At 43.6% G+C, this 25525-nt stretch overlaps 1 long non-coding RNA gene across 1 annotated transcript in view; it reads left to right on the forward strand.

Moving 5' to 3' along the window:
- Nucleotides 1–25525, forward strand: part of LOC105854153 — a 124220-nt gene that overhangs the window by 17668 nt on the left and 81027 nt on the right. Inside the window, exon 2 of the long non-coding RNA XR_001145863.1 lies at nt 22128–22268. This is a non-coding gene — a long non-coding RNA (uncharacterized LOC105854153). The remainder of the gene's footprint in view (nt 1–22127; nt 22269–25525) is intronic.

A 25525-nucleotide genomic window follows, 5' to 3' on the forward strand; every position in this document is an offset into this window, starting at 1 on the left:
AGATTTACAGAGCATTTGACCTTGTAGCAGTAACCTTGCTAACCTTACATATCAGTTCTACTAGGCTTGGGCTTTTTGGGTAGATTTCCTGGGATTTTCAACGTAGACAATAGTGTTATCTACAAATGGGAACAGCTTTATGTCTACCTTCCCAATGTATGTACTTTTTACTTGTTTTTCTTGTCTTATTGCAGTGCCTCATTCACTGGTGTTGAACTGGAGAAGTAATTACAGATATCCAGGTCTTCTTCCTGTTCACAGGGAAAAAAAATAGTTTCTATCACCAAACTGAGCTATTGGGTTGTTATAAATAAGGAAAAGCCCTTCTCGTTCTAGTCTCTTGAGAGTTTATTATCATGAATGTATATTGAATTTTATCAATCCCTTTTTCTGTGTCAATTGACAGGATCATGTGGTTTTTTTCTTCTTTAGGTTGCCAATATTGTAAATTATATGTATCCGTTTTTGAATATTACATTTTTCAGAAAAAAAAAATCCCTCTTGGTTGTATAATGGTGTTATATATTGATGAATTCAACTTACCAATATTTCATGGAGGACATTTGTGTCTACGTTGTGAGAGATATTAGTGTGTAGTATACTATTTTTATACTATCTTTGTCTGGCTTTGGTATCAAAGTGAAGTTGGTCATTTAAAATGAGTGGAGAAGTATTTCATCCTCTGCTGTTCTCTGAAAGCTATCCTAGAAAATTGATGGCTTTTCCTTATTAAATAATTGGTAGAATTTACTTTGAGGACCTACAATTTTGATATCTTTAATAGAGGACAATTCAGGTTATCTATTCCATCTTGGGTGAATTTTGATAATTTGTGACTTGCAAAGAACTTGAAAGTTCAAATTCATATGTGTAGAGTCATTCATATTATTTTCTTACTGTCTTTTTAATGTTTGCAGGGTCTGTAGTAATATTTTTCTTTCCTTCTAAGGACTAGAATTTTCTCTCTCCCTCATTTTTTTAGTTTAGATCAGTGTTGCTAGAAATTTAGCAACTGTATCTATCCTTACAAACAACTAGTTCTTGATTTGATTGAACTTATCTGTTGCTTGTTTTTCATTTTATTGATTTTTGTTATTTATTGTTTCCTTCTTTCCATTTGATTTGGATTTATTTTGTTCTTTTCTTTCTAATGTCTTAAAATTTAAGTTGTTAGTTATGATTAAGACCTTTTCTTTCCTAATTAAACATTTAATACTATAAATTTCCCTCTATGCACTGCTATAGATACAGCATACACATTTTGATGTTGCATTTTTATTTTCATTTAGTTCAAAAAAACTCCTTAATTTCCCCTGACATTTCCTCTTGGATCCAAGGCTTATTTCAAAGCATGTTTGTAACTTTCTTCGTGTTTAGAGCTTTTCCTGTTACCTTTCTATTATTAATTTGTAGTTTAATTCCATTATAGTCTGAGCATAAACCTTGTGTAAAGTCAATTATTTTCAATTTGTTAAGATTTGCAGTATATTGTCTATCTTGGTGAATGTTACATGTTCACTTGGGGAAAATGTGTATTCTCTTGTTGTTGGGTGGAATATTCTATAAATGTCAATTAGATCCAGTTCGCTGACATCATTGTTCAGTTCTATGTACTTGTGATTTCTGCCTACCAGTTCTATCAACTATTGAGAAAGGAGTGTTGAAAAGTTTCTAACTATAATTGTGGATTTGCCTATTTCCCTTTTTAGTTCTGTCAGTTTTTGCTTCTTGTAGTAGAAACTCTTTTGTTAGGTGCATGCACACTCAGAACTGTTATGTTTTCTTGGTGAATTGATCCTTTTATCATAATATAATGTCCCTCTTAATCCCTGGTATTTTTCTCTGTTCTGAAATCTCCTTTGTCTGATACTAACAGAGCCTCTTCAGCTTTCCTTTGATTAATGTTTGTATGCATGGTACATCTTTATTTTTTCTCCTTTTGCTTTTAACTTACCTGTGTCATTATTTTTGAAATAAGTTTCTTCTAGACAGCATATCGTTCTAGCATGTTCTTCTTTATTAACCAATTCTGACGCTCTCTCTTTTAATTAGTGTGCTTGGACTAAATTCATGCAATTATTTATACATTTGGGATAATCCTACCTTTTTATTATTCAATTTCTGAGTTTTTTGTTGTTCTTGTTCTTGTTTAGTTTTGGAATTTTCCAATATTTTCAGAGTAAAGTTTTTATTTTAAAAATACTTTTGAGGTACAGGAAAGCTTCAATGATAACACAGAAGGCTCTTATGTATCCCTCAAACAGTTGCCTCTAAATTTAATGGTACATTTGTCAACATTAAGGGACCAATAATTGCTACATTATTATTCATTAAACTCCAGATTTTATTTGGATTCTTACCAATTTTGTACTCAGCACATTTGTCTATTCTGAGATTCAGTCCAGGATACACCATTATAATCAGTCATCATACTATTTGAACATTTTCAGTACTGAATTTTAATGCATCTGTTGTGATTTTTGACTACACTCCTATGGCTATTCCAGTGGTTGTTCTAGGTATTACAAAACACATATTTAATTTTTACAGTCTATTTAGAATCAATATCTAGCAATTTCATTTGGAAGGCAGACAAGTTACCCCTGCTTAGAGTTCCTTACCTTCCTTCAGTCCTGCATGTGCATACATATAATTGCATCTATGTATATTAAAGCCCCAGAAGATAATGTTATCATTCTTGTTTCAATTTCAATTCCAATGTATTTCAAATATCTCAAAATGGAAGAATAATCTACTAGATTTCCTTAGATGTTGACTATTTCTGTTGCTCTTCTTCTATATCTGATATTCCAAATTTCCTTCTGCTATCATTTCCCTTTTGTTTGAAGAACATCCTTTAATGATTCTTCTAGAACAGGTTTGCTGCTTACAAATGCTCATTTTCTATCATCTAAGAATATTTTTATTTTGTCTTCATTCATTCCTGAAGTATGCCTTTGCCCAAGTTAGAATTGCGCTGACAGTTCCTTTTCCCAGCACTTTAAAAAAGTTGTCCCACATTTTTCCTGCTCTTTCTCACTTCTGTGAGTTCTCTGCAGTCACTTAAGTTGTTGGTCTTCTGTAGGTAACACATTGCTTTCTCAGGTACCTTTTAAAAGCTTCTTCATTATTAGTTTTCATTGGTTTATGGTGTGTCAAGTCATGGATTTCTTTGGGTTTATCCTATTTGGAATTCACTCAGCTTATTGAATGTTTATGTCACTTTAGGTTTATGCCCTTTGCCAAACTTGAGACATTTTGAGTCACTGTTGCTCCACAAATTTAGTCAGCATTGCACTTTCTCCTCACCTCTGGGACTCTGATGACGTAAATGCTAGACTGCACGGGTCCTTGATGCTCTAGTAATTTTTTTGCAGTAATTTTTGTGCCCATTATTCAGATGCAATAGTTTCTATAGGCACAGCTGCTCAGTTTGGGACACTTTCTCTGATATTGCATCCATTCTATGAGATTTTTCATTTCATTACTTTATTTTTCAGTTTAAATTTCCATTCATTCTCCTTTATATCTTTAATTTCTTTACTGAGATTTTTTGTTTCATTTTTTCCCCCAAAGTGTTTGCAATTGTTTGTTTAAACCTTTCTGCTGCCACTGCAGCACACGTTTGGTCCTCAGCCAGGGAGCTGACCCACATGGCGCAGCAGACCTCTCCTGTCTCTCCCTCAGCTCCCATCAGCAGTGTGTCTCAGTAAATCTGCCTGTTCTGCTCCCCACTCTGTCTCTGGTGAATCCTCTCACCTCCTGCCCCCCATACTTCTGGCCTATCCCCCAGTTCTTTTGGGTATAAATAAATATTTTTAAAAAATTTAAATTATTTGACTATTTTAAAGAATATAATAGTTTACTTTTACATCATTTTGTGCATCTTTCCATTTCAGTTGCACTCCCCTTGGGCTTCCCATCACCAAATGACCCCTGTGCCATTACCATAGTCAGTGCACTTCCTTCCCCTCACTGTTTCCATTCCCCACTCCACCCCCCAAAAATGTCTCTGGTATATAGCTGTTCATTACTATTATCATTTTCTCGTCTGGTCTGTTATATTGCTGCTATGAGAGAAATCATCTGGTATTTTTCCTTTTCTTTCTGGCCTTAAATAAATACATCTAAAAGGTTTCTTAGAAGTTGCCTTCACATCTCTGCTGGCAATTTCTAAGAAATGCATTAACTCATCATTGTCTTTTCCCCTATAAACTGAAATTTTCATGATTCTTTGTAAGCTAAGTAACTTGAGGTCATATCCTGGATAGTTTGCATATTACATTAGGAGACTCTGGGCCTTGTTTAAATTTTATGAACGATACTGCTATTTGGGATTTAATGGCACTCATTTAGTTAAGTTCAGGCTACACTTTACCGCCCACTCCTGTGGACCATGGTTCCCATGTGAGCTCGGGCTGCGGAGTCTTTGTGCTCTTCAGCTCTGCTCTGGGTATGAACCACCCATTGGCTTGTCTGGGATCTATACAGTGGTCTATTTATTTCTTAATTCACTTCTCAGAGTATTTGGTATGCTAAGCACATGCGTCTTGAAGGTGAGAACATTCAAGACATAGTGAATAGGAGAGAATTCTGAGAGAGAGATGTGCCCTCACCTGTAGGTACTGGGGGTGGACCTTGACAGCCAGTTGGAAAAGAACAGGATGAAATACCACGCAAATGCAATCAATCCCTAAATCTTTCAACCCAGAGATACCAGGTTGTAGTTCGCAAAAGTTCTCAGGCAGCCATCCCCTGATTTCTTTTTTCTCTGTAGGTTAGGTAAATTTTTTTTTAAAATTTTTAAAGATTTATTTATTTATTTGTGCATACAGAACTGAGGTACAGGCCAGAGGTTCAGGGGCGGCGAGAGGCTTCACCAGAGACAGAGTGGGGAACAGAACAGGCAGATCGACGAAGTACACTGCTGAGGGGAGCAGCGGGCGGGTCAGGAGAGGTCTGCCTCGCCATGTGGTCGCCTCCGGGGCAGGCGGGAATCGAACTCATGCGGAAGTGGCTTTAGATTCTCAGTGCAGTGCTTTAACCCGCTGCGCCACCAGGGAGGGCCAGGTTAGGTAAATTTTAAGAGAAGTGTTACTTAAATTGTCAGTGATCACTGCTGTCTAAAGAAAATGTATGTTTTAATCTAGTAGCCTCAAATGATTGAATTTTCTTAAGAAACTATTTTAGTGTTGGAGGCACCTAGGTCTGAGTATTGGTCTTCCTCTCCTATTTCCAGTCACAACCTCAGTGAGTCCTCCTGTCTCATGACCTACAATAGCATATAGATGGCAATATCTCCCCAAGTTATATCGCTGGCCCAGACCTCCTCCTTTGATTCTAGAATTGCAGATCCAAATCTCTCAACAGTTCACTTGGATATCTACGAGGTATATGAAAATTAAAATGTTCCAAATCGTAGTTATTCTGTTTCTGCCCTTACTCCCTCCCACCTGTGCCTAGCATCTACAGTCTGTTCTTAGCACAGCAGGCAGAGTGATTCATTTAAAATCTAAGTAGGTGCAAGTCTCTCCTCATCTCAGAACCTTCTATCTCACTCAGAATCAAAGCCCAAGTTGTGCAATGGCCTTTAGGGACCTACACAACCAGGCCCTTACTGCCTCGCTGGTTCCGTCTCCTCATTCTGGTCACCCTTGCTCATTTGCTTCTAGCTACCGTGGACTCTTTGCTATTCCTTTAATATTCCAGCATGTTCCTGCTTCATGAACTTTGCACTGACTGCTCTTTTTTCCCTGGGACTGTCCTCCCTGTGACTCATAGAGTTGACTCCCTCCTCTCCTTCCCTACCCTCTTTTCAGTGAGGCCTTCCATAAGTACCCTATCTAAATCACAACCCCTCTCTGCTTTTCCCTGCTTTATTTTCCTTCTACTGTATTATCAATTATAATATGTGATTTGTTCACTAATCCTTTCAAATGTGAACTCTACAATGATCATTGCTTTGGTCTTCCTTCCTCTTGTCAACCCATAGCAAAACACGTAGTAGATATTGAAAGAATGAATGCAAATAGTCCTGTCTGTTTCAACCATAGCCTATGGAAGACAGACATTTTAGCTTTTTATTGAGTGGTTCCTAAAAATTTCCTGAGTATTTACAAGATCAGATTTGACGTCATTGACCGAGCAGGATCTTCTAAACGAAATCGATGGTTCAGACACCTGCTGTTATTGCATCCTTCACGAACTGAGTATCAAAAATGCCAAGAGCGTGAGGTTCTGCACAGATTGACTCTTCGCAAGGTGTTGGAAACAGGTACTGAATTAGAAACTGAGAGCTTTGTACTTGGATGGATTCACAGCTTTCGGCTTTTTAGCTTCTCAGGCACTGCTGCTCCTGCTAGTTTCTGTACTAGCTCGAAAACCACCAGACCAACTCTTGCTGGTGTGTGTGTGTGTGCGTGTGTGCGTGTGTGTGTGTGTGCAGGCACCCTTGGGCACTCTCACGTGTCTCCCCTAACAGGTGCTGCTTCAACATGACCTGTTCCCATCTCAGTTTCACTCAGGAATGCTCGGATGATTGCTCAAAGTGGCTTTTGCCGAGACAGAATTTCCCCAATCCCTTGGTTCTCTAGGGAATGAGGTGTGTCTGCTGGTGTCCATATGTCCCTCCCACATCTGTCGGCACAGTAATATATGGCAGATAATAGGATTTTGCTGCATTGTGTCCATTTAACCGGCATGACAGGATTGTGATTTGAAACCTGTGCGAGTCAGAGACACCTAAGAGATGCTTGCTTCTCCTCCATCTTCCTGGCAGACAAGGTTAAATAGCCTGGTGATTCTTTAGACTTCAACTTGGTGCTCAGCTCTTGCTTGACATCGCATCTCCTTCCCCAACCTTCATGTTCACACCAAGGCCCTGCATCCCCAGGAAATCAGCCTGCAAGGCCTGCTGGGAAAGAAACCCTGCTAGTCTTGTTACTTAAGATGCTTATTCGTGGTGCTTTGTTTCTTGCATGTCTCTGTTAAGTGAGTGGCAGATTTTCTTTTAGTAGCACAGTCTGAGGAATATACCTAGATTCACAAAGATGTGTATGGTTTCAGGGGTGCTGGAGACTGCAGAGAGCTTAGGTTAATAATACCACATTCACTGCATCAGTGACTGACTTGTTGCAAATCAGCTTTGTGTGTGTGCTTAACACACACAGCATACCCATTTTAAGGGTGTGGTTTGATGAGTTTTGACAAAAGCATACATTTAAGTAACCAGGTTCCATCAAGATTAAGAAAATCTCCATCTCCCTAGAAAGTTCCCTGTTCTGGGACCTCCCTGGTGGCACAACAGGTTTAAAGCACAGCACTATGAAACTAACCATAGCCACTGCCTCAGGAGTTCACTCCCTGACCAGGAAGGTGACCCTCCCGCTGCTCCCCTCAGCAGTGTACTCCAGTTGATCTGCCTGTTCTGCTCCCCACTCTGTCTTTGGTGAATCCTCTCCCCTTTGCACCTTTGGCTTGTATGCATAAATAAATAAATAAATCTTTAAAAAAGAGAGAGAAAGTTCCCTGTTTTCCTTACCAGCCAAAATGTCCTCCCACCACGGTAACAGCTGCTCTGGCCTCCACTAGTGTAGATTTATTTTGCCTAATCGTGTAGATGGAGTCATACAGCATATGCTCTTTTGTGCCTTCATTTCACCATGTTTTTTGAGATTTCATAGTGTTGCATGTGTCTATGGTTTTTATTGCTGAAACACATGGGCATACCACAGTCAGCTTATCCATTCCCCTGCATGCAGACATTCAAGTTATTTCCAGGTTTGGGATGTTCCCAATCCAGCTTCTCTGAACACCAGTGCACAATCTTCGGATGCATGATGCCTTTTCTCTTGGGGAAAAACCCCGGAGCAGAATGATGTGTATGTGTGACCTTTTAAGAAACTGATCGACTTTTCCAAAGTTATTTTTTAACCATTTGACATTGCTACAGCAGTGTAGAAGAGTCCCAGTTGCTTTGTGTGTCAAAAAATTTTAGGGAACAGGTAACGATTCGTTCACAGAGTCAACCATATGGTGGAATTTTGGATGTTGGTAGTGAAAGGGAGCACTGGTTATTATGGAATTTTCTAGAAACCCACAAATCACACCACACAGATGTACATGCTCACAACAAGAAGGGAGTCAGGACAGGAAGTGGCCGTGAAGTTATCATGTAGGACAGGTCAGGGTGGAAAGAGCACTGGACTAGTGATCAAAAATCGAAGTTCAAGTCCCAGTCTGCCATGGACCAGCTGATGATTTGACCTTTGGCTTGTATCTCCGTGTTCTCGTCTGTGAGAAGGGGCTCGCGGAGCCCACGCTGCCCAAGTCACAAGGTGCCAGGGAGACTTCATCCAGAGAGGCCATGTGCAAGGACCTTACCAAGAGCAAGGGCTTTGACAGCACTGATGGTGTCCTTACAACTGCCTTGGGGTTAAGGCAGCGCTCGGGGCTAAGGCAGACGGCATCACTTGCTGGGCAGGGGCGAAGTCTTATAGAAGAGCATCCTGGCCTGCTCGCCACCTGGGGTGGGAACACAGGCCTTGGATGCGGGACACTGGCATAGATATTGCAGGCCTGGGTCTGAGCTCCTGCTACCTTAGCAGCAAGTAGAGTAGCCCCTCTACCTCCCCTGAGCTTGAATTTCCTTGCTTGTAAAAAGGACACAATAATATGTTTCTGCCACACCTCGCTAGGAGCTGAAGAACCCCATGAGATAGAAGCGCTTTCAATCTGTCACCCAGTCCGTGTCAGCCAGCTACAGTGGAGCGTGGCGGAGGTGTGGGCTTCTAGCCCAAGGGAGGCAGTGGCCCTCAATACAGTCACAAGGAGACTTCATGGGCCTCCCAGGGGACAGTGGCACTGTGGTGGCCCTGCGGAGCTGTTCTAAAGATCGGGACAGAGTGATGCTTTTGTTTTTTTTAAGATGTATTTATTTATTCATATAGAACTGGGGTACAGGCCAGACATGCGGAGGGTGAGAGGATTCACCAGAGACAGAGTGGGGAGCAGAACAGGCAGATCGACGAAGTACACTGCTGAGGGGAGCAGCGGGCGGGTCAGGAGAGGTCTGCCGCGCCATGTGGTCTCCTCCAGGGCAGGCGGGAATCGAACTCATGCGAAAGTGGCTTTAGCTTCTCAGTGCAGTGCTTTAACCCGCTGCGCCACCAGGGAGGGCCAGACAGAGTGATGCTTTTTACCTGTGTTATCCTGTCATTGAATATGGGCTGCCCCCAAGAAGGGGGTATGATCTCACGGGCAGTTTCTGGGTGAGCATTAAATATATACATGAAAGGTATAAAAATGGCACGTAAAATTTTGTTTTAGTACCAACTGTTAGTTGTTCACACTGTCAGCCGCTAGGAAGAATGTTTACCTCAGTGATGAAGGAGTAGCTGAGTTGCACAGCCCATCATCCACTCCACCTCCCCGCTCCTCAGTTTCCTCATCTGTAAAGTGGGGACAATAGCACCTACTATCTTGGGTTAAAATGAGGATTTAAAAAGTGAAAATACACAAAGTCCTTAAAATGGTAGCTGGTGCATATTATTCTATTCTATTTCTAGCTTCTTAGAAAACATTCAAGCAATCCTTTTTTAATCAAATGATTTAATAGATGATCATGTTCTCTCCGGCCCATTTGGAATAAAAGACAAATGGTCACCTTTGCCCATTAGCAGAAGAAAACCACACTAACCAGGTGACAAAGCCTTTGGCTAGAGAGCAGAGGCTTCAAAATATATATGCATTTTAAACCTCAGGACCTGTGCTCAGAGGAATGTAAATCTTGCCATCACAAACCTCTGCTGCTCCTCAGGGTCCAGCATTCCTTGCGTGGCCATTGCCAAAGTCCTTTACCCTCAGTGTGTTGAGCTGCAGTATGGGGATTTGACAGCTGAAGACAGCTCAGCAGGGTGCAGGAAGGCGCACATTTAATGTGCTTTGACAATACAAAGGGTTATATAAACGACCCAGTTTCGGTAATTTTGCTGTAACTGTCATGGGAATTGCCATAGACAGATACGGAGAAGGCCCTGTTTATGCACTTAAACTTTAAAAGGTTTAACCGCTAAACACACAGTCTCTTTCACTTCCCCTCCCCTCCTCACAATCCTGCATTTAAATTGTGTTGGAGCTGGGGTGTGGGGAGAGGAAGTGGCAGTTGAAATAAGAGTTGCCTTCATCTGCGCAGGTTACCAGAGCCCCATTTTCTGACTTCCAGACCCATAGCTGGGCCCTGGCCAACCTGCTCAGGAGATTCCCTTACCTGTTCCCATAAGGAAACGCCCGGGGTTGGGGGATGGCAGAGAGGGAAACTGGCACTGTTTCTGAGCTCAAGGCTTTTGCCCAATTTAAATCTGGTTCCTGTCCCAGTGTTCAAAGCACGTAGCTGTTTGATTCTTGCCATCTTGTCTTAGAAGACTTCTCCCAAGTGGGGGTGGGGACAGTCTGAAGCCGGAGAGGCAGGAGGCGGGAGGGTTTATGCAGGCAGATAGCACAGGCTCGGAGCTAAGTGCCTTAGCGGGGAGTGCTCCTGGCTGTTGCTGACTTTTGTCAGACAGGAGATCAATAAGTGGGCACAGCTTGAAAAGAAAATCATGCTTCCGCCTGCCCTGGGGAACCCTCAGCAACTGTCACAGCAGCGGAGGTGCCCCAGAGGAGGGCGGGAAAGACAGGGAGACGCAGATAGCCTTGCTACAGTCTGAGACGCGTGAGCCCGGAAGGGCAGGGAAAGGAGATGAGAGGGGCAAACACTGCAGCCGCCTGCCTGCCCTCCCTCCCTCCCCCCCACCGCCTTCCTTCACAGTTCTCCAGTGTTAGGATCCCTGACTTCTGCCTCCCAGGTAAAACCAGACACTCGGAGACAGGTTTGCAACACAAGTGAGCCTGGCCTGAGCTTGGAACGCTGCCCCAGCTAGAAGGTCCTGTGTGCTTGGATCCCTCCGGCAAACAGAAGCCTCATTCCCTGCCCCACCAGCACCCACAAGGAGTTTAAAGATTTCCCTGCGTTCCACTCAGATGTGCAAAAAAATTTTCCACAGCCGACTTGAGTGTTCTCACGAGCCGTCTGTGCCCTGGTGGGTGCTGGGTGTTTACCCATGGGGAGGAATATGCACACACGTGGAAGAGGGACGCAGGCCTGAAGCCAGCTGCTCACCGTTTCAGGGGGCCTGGCCCATGGCAATCACTTCAACAGTGGTTTCTGGAAACAAGACTCTGCTTAAATAGTCTTTCTCTCCATCCACTCTACCTCAGTGGGTACGGGGGAAGAGTATGCCACATGTCTGGGGCCATGGGGTGGGGGTTGTGGGGTGTCACCAGTTCACTCTCTGAGTCCCTTCATGCCTCCGTGGCAGTAGATGTTCACGATGCTGCAACTGCTGAAGTTGATGTTTGTGAACTTTTAGTGCACCTGTCAGGGATGCTGGACCTGCTGCCTCAGACCATGACTGGCCCTGACTGGTATTGACGAGACCCTGAGGTGTGACCATGACCCCAGGTTAGTTTCCATTCAGGTGGCATAGTCAGTGCTCTTAACTCCTGTATCCCTTTTACTCCACAGCGCTAACTGTCTCCAGTTAGCTCTTCAGCTGGTCCCTCACCGACATCTATGTCCTCTTGGGGGCCTTCAGGCATTCCTGGGATCTCTTGCATGTCAAATAGAGCCCAGGGTACCTCAGGACTGTTAACACAGGCTTGCTTTCTGCCTAACTAACACTAACTTCCCCGCTTATTGCTGGTGTGCTATGTGGAGGGAACACTCTGGAGCCCCAAGCATCGTAGACAACCATACTTCTGCTCTTGGCTTTTGCTGCACTCCCGTCAGACAGAACACCCCACTTTGAAACTTTGGTCCAAAGAGGGCCAGAAGGAGCAAGCGTTTGCACTCTGATTAGGATTTCAACTATGTCCCATTCTCTGTCTTTTTCCTCAAGCCTTCTCATGGTTGAGCCTTCACCTCAGAGGAAGGGCAGAGAAATAGCTCCCTGTCTTAGTTGGGGTTCTCTTCAAAGCAGAACATGACACAAAGTTTTGGGCAAAGGCGGTTTGAGAGGTGATCCCAACGATGAGAGGTACAGGGAAGGAGAGACAGGAAAGCAAGAAACAAAGATATAAGGGAGGGACAACAGGATGGACCTCACTGTGAGACAGAGGACACCTCTCAGAGTTCTCACTGGGATGATGGGAGGCTGGGGTAGCTATCCACCTGCTGCCCTCTGACCCGGAAGCACATTTCCCCCTGAGATATCTAGCTCTCCTTCTCCTCCCAACACAAACACACAGAGACCAGGCAAACTCTCACAATGGTAGAGATTTAGAGAAGATCCAGGGGCAGAGAGAAGATAGATATTCTGTTTTCAGTGAGTCTGCCCCAGGGAACTATGGCTGAAATTAGAGCTGCCCAGGGGATGACGAGGGTCTCCAGGTTTCTAATATGCTCCCCAAAGGGAATTTAAATGAAGGGGAATTTTTATATTTTAGAATCTGTTACTCATTAGAATAGCCTTAAAAAACTTCTTGTCTTAAAGGAGGAAATCTGAAGCCCTGAGAAGCTGTGATTAACCCAAGGTTAAAATGGTTGCTCACTGAACCAAAACTAGGACTTGAGCACTGGAGACTCATGTCAGAGTTGTTTCTGTTGTAGCACAGAGCACACGTTCACTCAGCCAGTAATTATATACTCAGTACCCATGGTATTCATGGGATACTCTTCTATAATGATGTATAAATCATAGTTCCTGCTTTCAAGGAATTTGCAATCTAGATGGTAAGAGAAGGTCGGTCCTCAGTCATCACGTGTACTTTCTAGAAAGGGCACTCTTTGCCACCAGGCAGCACTCCAGAAACATAAAGAAGAGACAAAAAATGTAGAGTGCCTGGGGCAGTGTCCACCAGTAGCTTTGAGGGTTAACTGGCTAAGGTGTGGAAGGAAGACTTTAAGAAGGACCGTGACTGTCCTTGCCTCCTGGCTTTCCAGCCTTTGTGAAATCCTCTTCCTTGTGTGTGAGCTGGACCTAGTGACTCACTTCCAGCACAATATGGCAGAAGTTGACAGCATGCCATTTCGGTGTTAGGAGATGTTTTAAGAAGACTGACTCCTGTTCTGGCTGCTTTTTCCTTCTCTTTTTAAAGATTTTTTCAAATTTATTTATGCATACAGAACTGGGGTACAAGCCAGAGGTGCAGGAGCAGTGTGAGGATTCACCAGAGACAGAGTGGGGAGTAGAACAGGTAGATGGATGAAGTACACTGCTGGTGGGAGCAGCGGGCGGGTCAGGAGAGGTCTGCTGTGCCATGTGGGTCACCTCTGGGGAGGGGAATCGAACTCGCACTGAAGCGGCTGCAGCCAGCTTGCAGTGCTGCGTCCTTACCTGTTGAGCCACCAGGGAGGGCCCCTCTGGCTGCTTTTTTCACATCCTGTCATGGTGCTTGCTTTTAGGGTAACTGGCTGCCCTGCCCAAGTTGTAAGGAGATCCTGTGGAGATGCCCACGTGCAGGCACCTGAGGCATGTGGAAACACTCCTCTAAGCCTGCTGGCAGCTGTGCAGATAGGCCTGGAACAGGTCCTCCCACAGGGCAGCTGAGACGCAGAACTGGTCCCGGTGAGCCTTTTCCCAAGAGGCACTGAGTCACAGGACCCAGATAGCCCATGCCCAGATACCTGACCTTCAGAGATTGTGATTTTTTGGAGGGTTATCTTACCTGCTAACATTTGTAGTAATTCATTATGCGGCAACAGAATCCTGATACAGAAGGCATTGCATTCCAAGTTAGCAATGAAAGTATGAGTGCTATTTGAATTTAAGAGCAACTAACAGAAATCCATTCAAACCATCTTAAGCAGAAAGGAGCACATATTGGAAGGATTTGTGGTTGTCATCCAGAACTCAAGTGCAGGAAGGAAACAAGACTTAGGAGGACTTGAGCTAGTATTTAAGGTCCAATGGGAAATGGGTCCTTCAGTCCTCCTCTCTCAGAAACTGGCATTTTCTATATGTGTACCTGGGAAATTGGGTACACCTTGAGGGTCTTCCATAGTCACTCCATTTTGACACAACACTCCATTTTGTCCTTGAATTCTCAGTTCCTGGAAGCAAAATATCAAATAGCATGTCTTTGATTGGTTATCCATTCCTGGTCTGCCACAGAGCCTAGCAGATATTGGGGTGATAGACAGTCTGCCCACTCAGAAGGGGTTTTGAAGAAGGAGGGATGAGAAGGGCAGGCAGATCAATCAAGAAGGCTGAAATTTATTTAGTGGGTTGTGAAGAATAGCATCAGAATTATGGAGCATTTTACTGGTATATTCTTAAGTGGAGGAGTGGAAGTCTAATAAGAGAACCATATGCCAAGGCCTAGCTTGGGAGCTTCTTGAAAGCTACAACTATTTGCTGGGCTTTAGTTTCTTCATCTATGAGATGAGAAAGTTGGCTCTAGGTGACCTCTAAGGGTGTTCGTGGGTTTTGATATTTTATGGCTCTAGAGAAAGAAAAAGCTGAGGTGGTAAATGCAGACCTCCTCATGGAATCCTGGTGCCCAGCACTGTCTGAGCACACAGCCTGGATCTCAGTGCAGGGAAAGGGCTCACCCAAGATCAAACTGGAGAACAATCAAACTGCCACGCTGTAACATTTAGAACCAAAACCTGTGTTTGGAGCAAAGATGTAGGTACACAGAGTTTCAGAAGTAACTCCGGGGCCTTGAGGCTGGTATGTCAAAGTCTGAGAGAGAAAAATTAGAGAATTTACAAAGCAGGGCACTTTAAAAATAGAAAACCAATTCTACCCCCAAGGCTGTACATCTGCAGAAGGTTGTTGAGATGAGCAGAGTTGCTAGGGCACACACAGGCCGTGTCGGTCTTGTGAACCCGCCCTCACACATGCGCGCGCACACACACGCACTCACTCACACTCTCTCTCACGTGTTCTCCTGAGTCTTGATCCCAACCACTCCCCTCCAAGCTTTCTCCCGGCTGCTCAGCACTTAGCCTGTTGTTGACACAGTCATATCGGGAGAGCAGTACCCATCAGCCAGCAGCCTGCCTTGTGTCATTTGCATGTTACTGCCATATTCCATTGTTGGAGGAGATTTGGGTGTATTTGTTTTATCGAATTCAGTGTGCAAATGCCCTTAGCATTTGCATCTTACCCTTAATATGTCTGTCAGCTGGAAGAAGAAATGCATGGAAATAATTACCTTTGTGCAGTTCAAATCTGAAGTAGGAGTGACTCAGGTCTAGAGTCTGAAGAGAAGGTCTCTGTTTAGGAGACAGGACTTGCCCAGGAATTCATGGCACATACACTTCTCCTTTCCTCATCTTTCCTTTCCTTTTGCACTCTTCGCAAAGCAAAGCACAGTGTGTGTGCTCAGGGACTGAGACCTGGGCCCCTTCGTGATAGCAGGAGGCCATCTCCTTCACCAGTGAAGAGGCATTCGTTCAGGCCTGATATATGCTTTGAAATGAATGTCTCGTGTACCCAAATACCCAATATGATTATAGCCGTAGGTCTGATATCATGGGAGGGAAATGCAGTTCGTGGCTGACATCACAGCTGTCAACGTGAGCCTTTTTCTGTGGATCTGTGATCGCTGCTTCTTTGCTAATCAAAAGATGGCACCTAGCATAGCAAAGGGATAATGGCACTAGAGCCTTGCTCGATGAGAAGGGGCAGGTAGGGAGGGGCACGGAGAGAAAGGCACACGGGGCAAGTTTCATGAGAACAGGGAGGCAGGAGGTGGCAGGAGGAGAGTGAGGAAAAATTCCAATTACTCTCAGCATCACAGAGTTGTAGCCTGCCCTTATATTTCTGTGAAACCTGCTGAAAACAAGCACCGTCTTGGAAAAGATAAGATTTACCTTAAAATAAAAGCTGTTTTTCCAAGTTAAAGTGTCAGGGATTGTTTTATTTGGCTATGCGTTATCTGTTTGCTTGTTTAGTTAGTGGGTTGCTTGCTTGGCTGCATTTGTCATTTTAGTTTAAAATCCAACAAAAATATGACTTGTATCTTGCCAAGGGGGCGTTTTCTTTTTTGTCCAAAATGTAGTCTGATGCCCCAGCCCCGCTGTGGGAAGACACAGGTCTTCCCTCACGTTCGACGCAGTCCGGCCTTCCTGCCTGCCCAGACCCCCGGGTTCTGCCCCTCTCTTTGTCTGCTTTGGGAAGCCCTGTGCATGGCCATCATTGCACAGTTTGCGCTGGCTGCAAAGCTGGATTCCCTTCTTTGTCTGTAGGGTGAGGACACAGGCAACTCAGAGGGAGAAAAGGTAACGAGTGATGAGAAGAGAGGGGTCCTGTCAAGGGAAATCGGACACAGAAAAGGTGCAAGAAGTGTGGAGTCTGCATGTGTGTTACCCACCCTGGAGGCTGTCAATGACCAGGCCAGCAGATGCTCACCGAGAATGAGCTACAGGATCATTCATTCACTCACGCGACCTTTCTTCCCTCATGAGGTCTCCATTTATTTTATGACATGTTCACCCATTCACTCTGCACCTACTAATTACAACACCCACTCTTTATGTATTTATTACCTATTCTTCCAACAAACATATATTGAATATCGTCCAGCAAACGTATTCAGGGCTATGTGCTATTCTGTGTTCTGAGCTTCCAATGAGAAACAAGGACAAAAACTATCATTTCAGGGATCAAATATATACCACAATATATCAAATATATACCACAATTTCTATCTAGTGTTTGTCCTCCTAGGGTACCGATGAAGTTCTCTGGGTGTTAATTCAAGCGGTAGGGAGCTCAGAAACTTTGGTAGAGTAGGTAGTGTGTGAGTGGAGCCTGGAGAGAGGATAGGAATTTTCCCACAAAGCCATAGGGGATTGGCAAGAAATGTAACTGGCAGCAGGCCCAGCTCAGAGAAGGGCAGGGAGGCAAGAAGAGGGATGGATGCCAAGTGGCCGGGCACTCAGGATGGCTGGAGCACAGGCAGGGGTAGGGGTGGGGTGGAGGAGACCACAGGAGGCCACACCTTTTCGCCTCCAATACCGCCCACCACACACAATGTTAGCAGCTTCTCTGTGGGATAACCCAAGGGCTTCCAAAGGCCACAGTGAAAACAGTCAGTGAGAGAAGCAGGCGGGAAGTCGTTTTGAAGGTGGGTGGGGGTCCTAGAGTCTTTTCTCATCAGCAATTCCATCTAGATGAATTTGTCACATTCACTTTATTTATTTATTTATTTTTGACCACGGAAGCATGCATTCAGGTCCAGGCTCATACAACAAAATGATTAAGAGCGCTGGGTCTGGATTTTGGATTTCATAGGCCAATACGATATTTTAAAAATCAAGGGGACTGCCATAATGATGTCAACTTTTAATTTTGGCAAGAAAGAATATATTCAAAATTTGCCAATTTACTATCGCCATCTGTGGTGAGGACTGCTAATTGCCTACCGAATACCCATTCTCCCCTTCTTCCTGATAAACAGAATGCTATTTTATTTGGGGTGGCAATACGGCCAAATCAAAACCACATTTTCCAGGCTCTCTTGGTCACTGGGTGGAGCATCTGGGACAGCTCGTAAAGGGGTCAGACTGGCTGGCAGGAGTCTTTCTGGACCCCTTTTCCTTCTTTCAATTTATAATGGCCATCTCCAGGGGACCACAGCACCCCAGCACACGCTGAGTGTGGGCCTCACTCTGGGAGGCTTGCAGCTTTCCCTTGGGAGCAAGGAGCAACATTCAGCCCCTGCTGAATGCCCCAAATCTCTCCATCTTTCTAGTGTCTTCCATTGCTGCCCTGTTCACGTATGGCCCTTGTAGGTGTGTGAGGGGAGCGAGCATGCTGGAATCTCACCTCTGGCCTTTCTTTCTCTTTCTGAGACTCCTTCTACCATCATCACTGGCCTCCTTCTGGGAATGAAGTGCTTCCGTCCCGAGTGTCTACCCACATCCCTGGCACACGCATTCTGTATCTACCGCTGCACAGTCCACACACCATAAGCCTCTAGGTGTTTCAAAACAAAGGAAACTGGATACATACATAGAATTGGCTACAAAAGTGTTAGCTGAGCAGTGCGAGGATACTTGTGGTGGGCGCCATTGTGTTTCCTCCAGGATCTCCCTCAAGGAACGTGTGGCCACGCGGGTGGCTAGGATCGCCCTGTGTGGGGAGAGCCAACAGTTGCGGTGCACTCGTCCAATGCCACAGCCCCCTGGAACACTGTCTTGGTCCTCTGCCAGCAAACGCTGATGGGCCGACATCCTGCAGGCCTCCCTGGGGGTTGGCTGCAGTTTGGTCAAATTTGAATCACAGTTTCCCTTCTCATTCCACCGGATCCTGCTGCCCCTTCCACAGATGTCAATCCTCAATTAATACCCTGAGGCCAAACTCCATGCCAGCCTCAGCTTCCAGACCACACAACCTGTGACGGGAGGTCACCCAGACATTTGTAACCGGCTGTAGAAACAGCCCCCGCCACGGGGCTGGACAGCAGAAGGCAGGAGGCACTGCAGCAAGCAGGCAGCAGGATCAGGGCTTCCATGGCTGGGGCATTTGCTGTACCCCCCAGACGCCTCTGAAATCGCCTAAACTGCTGGAGCCTGGAGCCAGCCACCCACTGCTGATAAAGATCCCATTATAGATAGAGAAAAGAAAACTGTTCTATCTCCTCCCTTTCCCAGTCGCTACTACTTCATTGCAGCAGAACAGCCCGCCCAGAAGCCAGCTGGCAGAGGAGTCTCGGACATTGTTTTGCAGGGTTCCAAAGCTGTGAGACAGGGTAGAGCACAGGAGGGCAAGAAAGAAGCTGAGAGAAAAGAGGCGAGTGACTGGCAGTAAACACCCTGTCAAGTTTTCAGCTTATGGCAGGAATAGAGGGAAGGAGGGATGAGCTTCCGGGTGAACCTGCAGGTCTGCTTGATACCTCAGTTGTAGTCTTAGGGGAGACTCAGAAGTGACAGGATCCAGCTGAGTCATGCCCGGACTCCTCGAGTGTAGACATTGGGAAATAAAACAAGTGTTGTGTGGTGCTCTAAACTGCTCCTTTTGCGGCTGTTTGTTGCTAATACAGTGGGGTGATTATCAAGGGGGCATCTGAGAGAAAGTGTGGAATGAGGAACAATGCTTCAATAGGTGGCAAAGGGAGCAAGAATGTTGGGAGTGTAGGGGACAGCAGCTACAGGTGCTCTGAGGTATGAACAGGCCTGCTGTGTCCTGGCAGTTTACGGTTGTTAGATTGAAAAATGCTGCAGTGCACAGCAAGAGGTGATACCAAGAAGTCAGGAAGCTGGGCTGAAATCCTCAATCTGGTTGTGCATTACAAGCAACCAAGGAGATTCATGAACACTGATGCCCAGTTCCCACCTTCTATTGTAACAAGAGTGGGTTGTTGCATTGACATAGGGATTTAAACAAATTCTCCAGATGGCAAGGGGGAAACTAGAGTGAAATCAGTGAGATACTTGGGTTGGTGCCATATTTAAGGGGACCAAAAAGTCAGTGATCAAATAATTTCTAATGCACTATTTTCAAAACTCAAACTTAATGTTCCATACTCATCCCATAATGAGTAAAATATAAAATGTTAAATGGAGACAACATTCTCTGGTGATTCAAATATGCAGCCAGCACTGAGAAGTACCACTCTAGACCTGGACCTGGAAGGAACTTAGTGCCTTCCTGTGGCTCTCAGGATTTGGGCAGGGCAAAGGAACTGAACAGGGACCGCGAGCAACAGGGAGACATAGCCAGATTATGAATGTGGATCATTTCTTTGGCTGCTGAGTAGAAAGTAAGTAGGAAATGGTAAGGCTAAATCTTGGTAGAAAGTGATTGAGTGTTAACTGAAGTCAAAAGTAGCAAAAAATTGGAGAAGAGGAAGGACCAGTCAGTGTTTTACTGGAACTGTCTGAACTGGCCCATGGGAGTGGACGGTGCACATCTCTTCCCCAACTCCACGTTCAAGGGCCATCCTTTTAGTACTTTGAAATCAGCTGTGGTGAAGGTATTTACACCAGAGAAGTTGGCAAACTCTACAAGTCAGAGTTGGTTGGATTTTGTTTGTTCCTGGTAGAGTCAAACTAATCAATGCACCCCTGGCTCTATGTTTATTAATAGTAGAGAATATGGGTAAGTCATGGAGGGTAGATAGAGAGAGAAGGACTGAAATGACCCACAGAAACAGCTGTCGTGGTAGCAGCAACCAGATGGTGACCTCTGAAGACGTTGGCTCCAGGATAATTGTTAGTTGCAAAGGGTAGTGTTTGGGGAGACATCTGAGGTTACACTTCATCTGGAAGTTCCACTGCTGCAAAGACTATTTCTGTTTGACTTTATTACATTTTAAAGCAGCTCTGAAGAGCCACAGACTATAAAAGATTTAGTGTATGTACAGGACACAAAAATCATTATTTCAAAAGAAAGCCTTTACTTTCATGTTTATTGCAGCATTATTTAAAATAGCTAACATATGGAGACAACTTAGCTGTCCCAGAACAGATGATTGGATCAAGAAGATGTGGTGCATATACACAATGGAATATTACTTAGCGATGGAAAAAGATAAACCCATGCCATCTGCAGCAACATAAATGGGGCTGGAAGAGATTATGCTAAGCAAAATAAGTCAGCAGTAAAAAAGAAAAATATCAGACAGTCTCGCTTATAGGGTGAATATAGGGAAAACGAACAAAGGGTCAGGAAAAAACAAAAAACTTGCCAATCAACCATCGATCTGAAGCATACAGCAGGGGCAGGGGAGAGAGAGGGGTCAAAACAGAGGAGGGAAGAGCACAAGAGAATGTGGTGATGGTGCAGGGGTGGTATGGGGTGAAAGAAATATGGGATATGTACCTGAGGGGGGAATCAAATATTGTACAAAAATGAATAATGACATAAGAAAATAGTTAAATTACTTAAAGTGAAAAAAAAAAAAAAGATTTAGGGCTGCTTACAGGACCTGAGAGACTTTGATCCTAGCTGCCTCCTTCTCATTGTCTGGTCTGTAATCTCTGGGGAGGATCCAGGAGCGTCATGAGTTGGCCATTACTCAGCTGCCATGGAAATGATGGCAGAATTATGATTATCTGGTTATCAGGGATGGAGGCTGGGAGTGATGATTCTAGAGTCTGGTCTACCAAAGCGTTGCTGGCTAAGATAATTTGTTAAGCCTCTCAGTGCCTGATTTTCTTTATCTGTAAGATGAACTTACTAGATGTTCCCATCTTATGGTGTGATTATGAAGATAAAATGAGGTAATTGCTGTTAAGTTTCCTCTAAAAATTTAAAGGAAATCTTCAAATATAATAAATGATCATGTAATTATGAAAATCATCATTACGCTAATAGCATTATGCTAATTATGTAATAACTTTCAAAGGTCTGAATGGACCATGATGAAGTCACTAAATCCAGGCTCCTAGAAGGATTTGGAAAGCTAGTTAAATTTAAATCTTATAGATGGAAGCTATCTAAAATGTTAGTTTAGTTTCCCCTTCCTACTTCCTTCTGTTGGAATTGAAGGAACCATGACTTTGCCTCCAAGAAGGGACGATTATTTTGTTTCATGATAAGAAATTTGCCTACTTGCATATGAGTTCAAAATTTCTTGAGATATATCATCATTTAAACTGGAAGGAAACAAACTTCCTTAACTAGAGCACAGGCCATGACCTTGCCTACATGATGGGCAGCTAATCCACTTAGAACCAATGACTCGCTCTGTATAATTTATAAGACACCATGAAAAGACAGGCCTCCATAGATTAATATTTCAGCTGTCTTCCCTTCCATTTCATCCTCTGCATGTGGCAGCAACAATCACATGAATCATTCCTGAACTGAGTCGATACCAGCATCCAGAGCTTCATCTGCATTCGATGAAGATTCAGCTGATTCAAGAAAAGTTCCAATAGGATATCAAATACATGGATGACTTACCTTTGACACCTCATACCCTAACCTGGCTGTGGTGGTTTAAAATTTTAATTTAAAATTCACTCACAGTCCTCCTACTTACAAATGGCAGTCTGGATCCCATCCCCTGGAATCTGCACAAACTGGGGAGTACTTGGCCCAATAGAATATGGTGGAAGTATGCTTCTGAGGCTTGGGTGTAAAATGCCATGTGGCTTCCTGGATGTCTCTTGAAATGCTTTTTCTCTGCAGACTATCTGTCAGGATGCTGCCCTTCAAAATCCAGCTGTCGTGCTGACAGAAGCTCACAAGGAAAGGCTTTAGATAGACACGCTGGTCAACCATCCCAGCAGAGTCCAGCCACTGCGTCATCTCAGGCCCAGTATTAGGCAGGTAAGTGAAGGTAACACCAGATGATTCCAGAACCCAGCCATGGATTCATCATGTCATTCAAATCTTCCTCCTTCAGGCACACTGTGGAGCAGGGACATTGTAGAACAGGGATAAGCTGTTGTACCCTGTTTGAAATCCTAACCTGAGAATTCATGATCACAATTAAATGGCTGTTGCTTATGTTACAAAGTAAGGGGTGGTTTTTTACACAGCAATGGATAATGCAAACCGCTATCTACTTTTGACTACAGTATGAAGTAAGCTCTAGATTGTTCTTTGCTAACTGTTGACTTCTGATTAGAAAGACTAGATTTTAGTGCTGAATTTTCTTTCTCTGTCCTGTTTTAACAGGTTTCTGATGACTCATTTACTAATTTATTTATTCATTCAATAAATATTTATCAAACACTATCCATATAGAAAGTATTCTTCTAGGTATCCTGGCTGTTATGATGGTTAGGGAAGCATCTCTGTCTTGTTAGAAATGGAGTCCAGTGTAGAGATCTTAATTGTTCAGCCCACAGATCCATTTGACAACTGGTGAGGTTTCTGGACCCTTTCTCGGAAGAATATATATGAAACATTAAATAAATATACTCATGAAGGAAACCAATTATATTGCAGTAGTTACCAAATATTTGAAAAACTCATTTGTGATTATAATATTGTATATGCTTCTTTAGTATTGCATCTAATAGAAGATCCAGTGATGATTCTAGCACATTTTGAAGTAGTGATGAGTACATATAATATACTGAGAAACTTGCAAAAATTTTGTTGTGAAAATATTCATGATTTCTGTTGGTGACAGCCCCTGGTATAGTCAGTGCCACTGTGGCTACTTGCCTACGTAGCTACTATAAGGAGAAACTAAATTTTAGTAATATTTAGTGAAAAATAAATGAGTGATTTTTTTTAGCTTCGAATTAATGAAGCTTCTGGATTATGCAGCCCATAGATTCTAGCTTAAGAAATCTTGGTGTTGGCATAAACAGACATCAACCAAAAACAGCACCAAATTATAATAATGAACTGTAATGCCTGCTATGTGAATACCTTAGTTTCCTGAAACTACTATGACAATTTACCACATATTTGGTAACTTAAAAAAATCAGAAATTTATTTTCTTTCAGACTTAGAGTCCAAAAGTTCAAAATCAATATCACCGGCCAGGGTTCCCCAGGAGGCTCTAGAGGAGAATCTTCTTAATGTCTTTTCCAGCTTCTGAAGGCTATTGTCACTCCTTGGCTTGTGGTCACACCACTCCAATCATTAAGGCATCTTCAAATCTTCCCGCTCAGTCTTCACATAGCTTCTCCCTCTGTGTGTGTATCATATCTCCCTTTGGTTCTCTCATATGAAGAAACTTATGATTACATATAGAGCTCACCAGATAAATCCAAAATAATCTCCCTATCTCAAGATCATTAAATTACTCACATCTACAAATTATTTTCCATATAAAGCAACATTTAAAGACACCAGAATTAGCTTTTGAAGTCATTCTAACATGGTGAGTGGAATCTATATCCAGTCTGTAATGGTCATATACCAAGGATGGTTTTCCCAAATCAGAGACATTACACGGATAACTAAAGGGAAAGTAAGAGTAACTAGATGAAAGGAATGGGCAAGGCAGGTGAGATGATGTTACAAAGGGAACTAGCACAGACCGGAATCCAGAAGCTGGAAGCCTATGCTACCTTCTAGGCATGGCAAATGGACAGCGTATCTAGGATCCAAAGGGGAGTGGGAGATATGTTGAGAGATAGCCAGGAGAGAAAATTGGGCACATCATGAAGCTTCTTGAAGCTTTGAGTCTTGGTGTTTAAGTCTTTCCCTTGTACCAATGATACTTTATTAGAAGATGCTATAGGCTGAATGTTTATGTTTTCTCTCAATTCATATGTTGAAACCTTAACTTCAAGGTGATGGTATTAGGAAGTATGGTGATTGGGAGGTAATTAGATCAAAACGGCAGTGCTTTTATAAAAAAGAGGCCTGAGAGAGCTCCCTCAACCCTTTGACCATGTGAGATTTCAAAAATCAGTCATCAAAGAACCAAGAAGTGGGTTTTCACCAGACCTGTGAAAGATGAATAGCTGTTGTTCATGAGCCATTTAGTCTATGGTAATTCAATGTTGGGGCCTACATAGACTAAGACAGTAGATAACATCAACTCAGAAATGGACTTTTGTCAGTTCTCTCTGGTTCCAGTGAGAAATAGATTATGGGGTTGGAGTTTCAAGAAGAGTGGCCAGTAAAACCAGTCAGAAAGTATGACCGCAGCCTGAGATGACAGACAATTGGTCTAGAGTGGAGGTGAATGAGGGAGGGAGAATTCAAGAATAGGTTAAATCAATGGATATTTTAGAAAATCCAATGACTCAGAACACAATATAGGTTTGACTATGGAAAGATATATACAATATAAATTGTCAGTATGTGTGAGTCCATCTTACAACTCTGCGTACAAGAAGTGAGATATAATTTTATATATAGCTGCCAGCTATGTCCAACATACCTGTAACCTCTTGTTGCAGGAGAGACTTGCCTCCTGGCGATGGCTCTCCTGAACACTCCTCCCTGGAAACTATGTCAGGCTTGCAAGGTCGTCGGCCCAAAGAAGCCAGGTTGCTATAGTTCTCCAACATCAACATCTGGTGAATCCTCTCTGGCCTGTACCCCAGTTCTGTATGAATAAATAAAATCTTTAAAAAAATAAATAAAAAAAAAGTTTATTTGGGACCTCCCTGATGGCACAAGGGGCTAATTTGCACTATAAAGTAATCTGCAGCCACTGAATTGCAAGTTCGATCCCTGGCCAGGGAGCTGACCCACATGGTGCAGCAGACCTCTCTTACCTCGCCTGCTGCACCCCTCAGCAGTGTACTTCAGTAGATCTGCCTGTTCTGCTCTCCACTCTGTCTCTTGTGAATCCTCTCACCCCCCACACCTGGCCTGTGCCCAACGTCTTGTATGCATAAATAAATCTTTATTAAAAAATAGGCTAGAGGTGTGGGGGGTGGGGGTTGAGAGGATTCACCACCAAGAAATTTAAATTCAGTTACTACTTCTTCTAATTCAATGTTGGGGCCCCCACAACCCATGGCTGTGGCTAAGGTTTGATTACTTTATATACATGACATTTGAGGGAGGACCCTGAGTAGGTAGGTAGGTAGGTAGATAGATAGATAGATAGATAGATAGATAGATAGATAGATAGATAGATAGATAGATAGATAGATAGATAGAT

This window comes from Condylura cristata, unplaced genomic scaffold (genome assembly GCF_000260355.1).
Source record: "Condylura cristata isolate star-nosed mole 26May11 unplaced genomic scaffold, ConCri1.0 scaffold00027, whole genome shotgun sequence".
In the NCBI taxonomy this organism is placed as follows: Eukaryota; Metazoa; Chordata; class Mammalia; order Eulipotyphla; family Talpidae; genus Condylura; species Condylura cristata.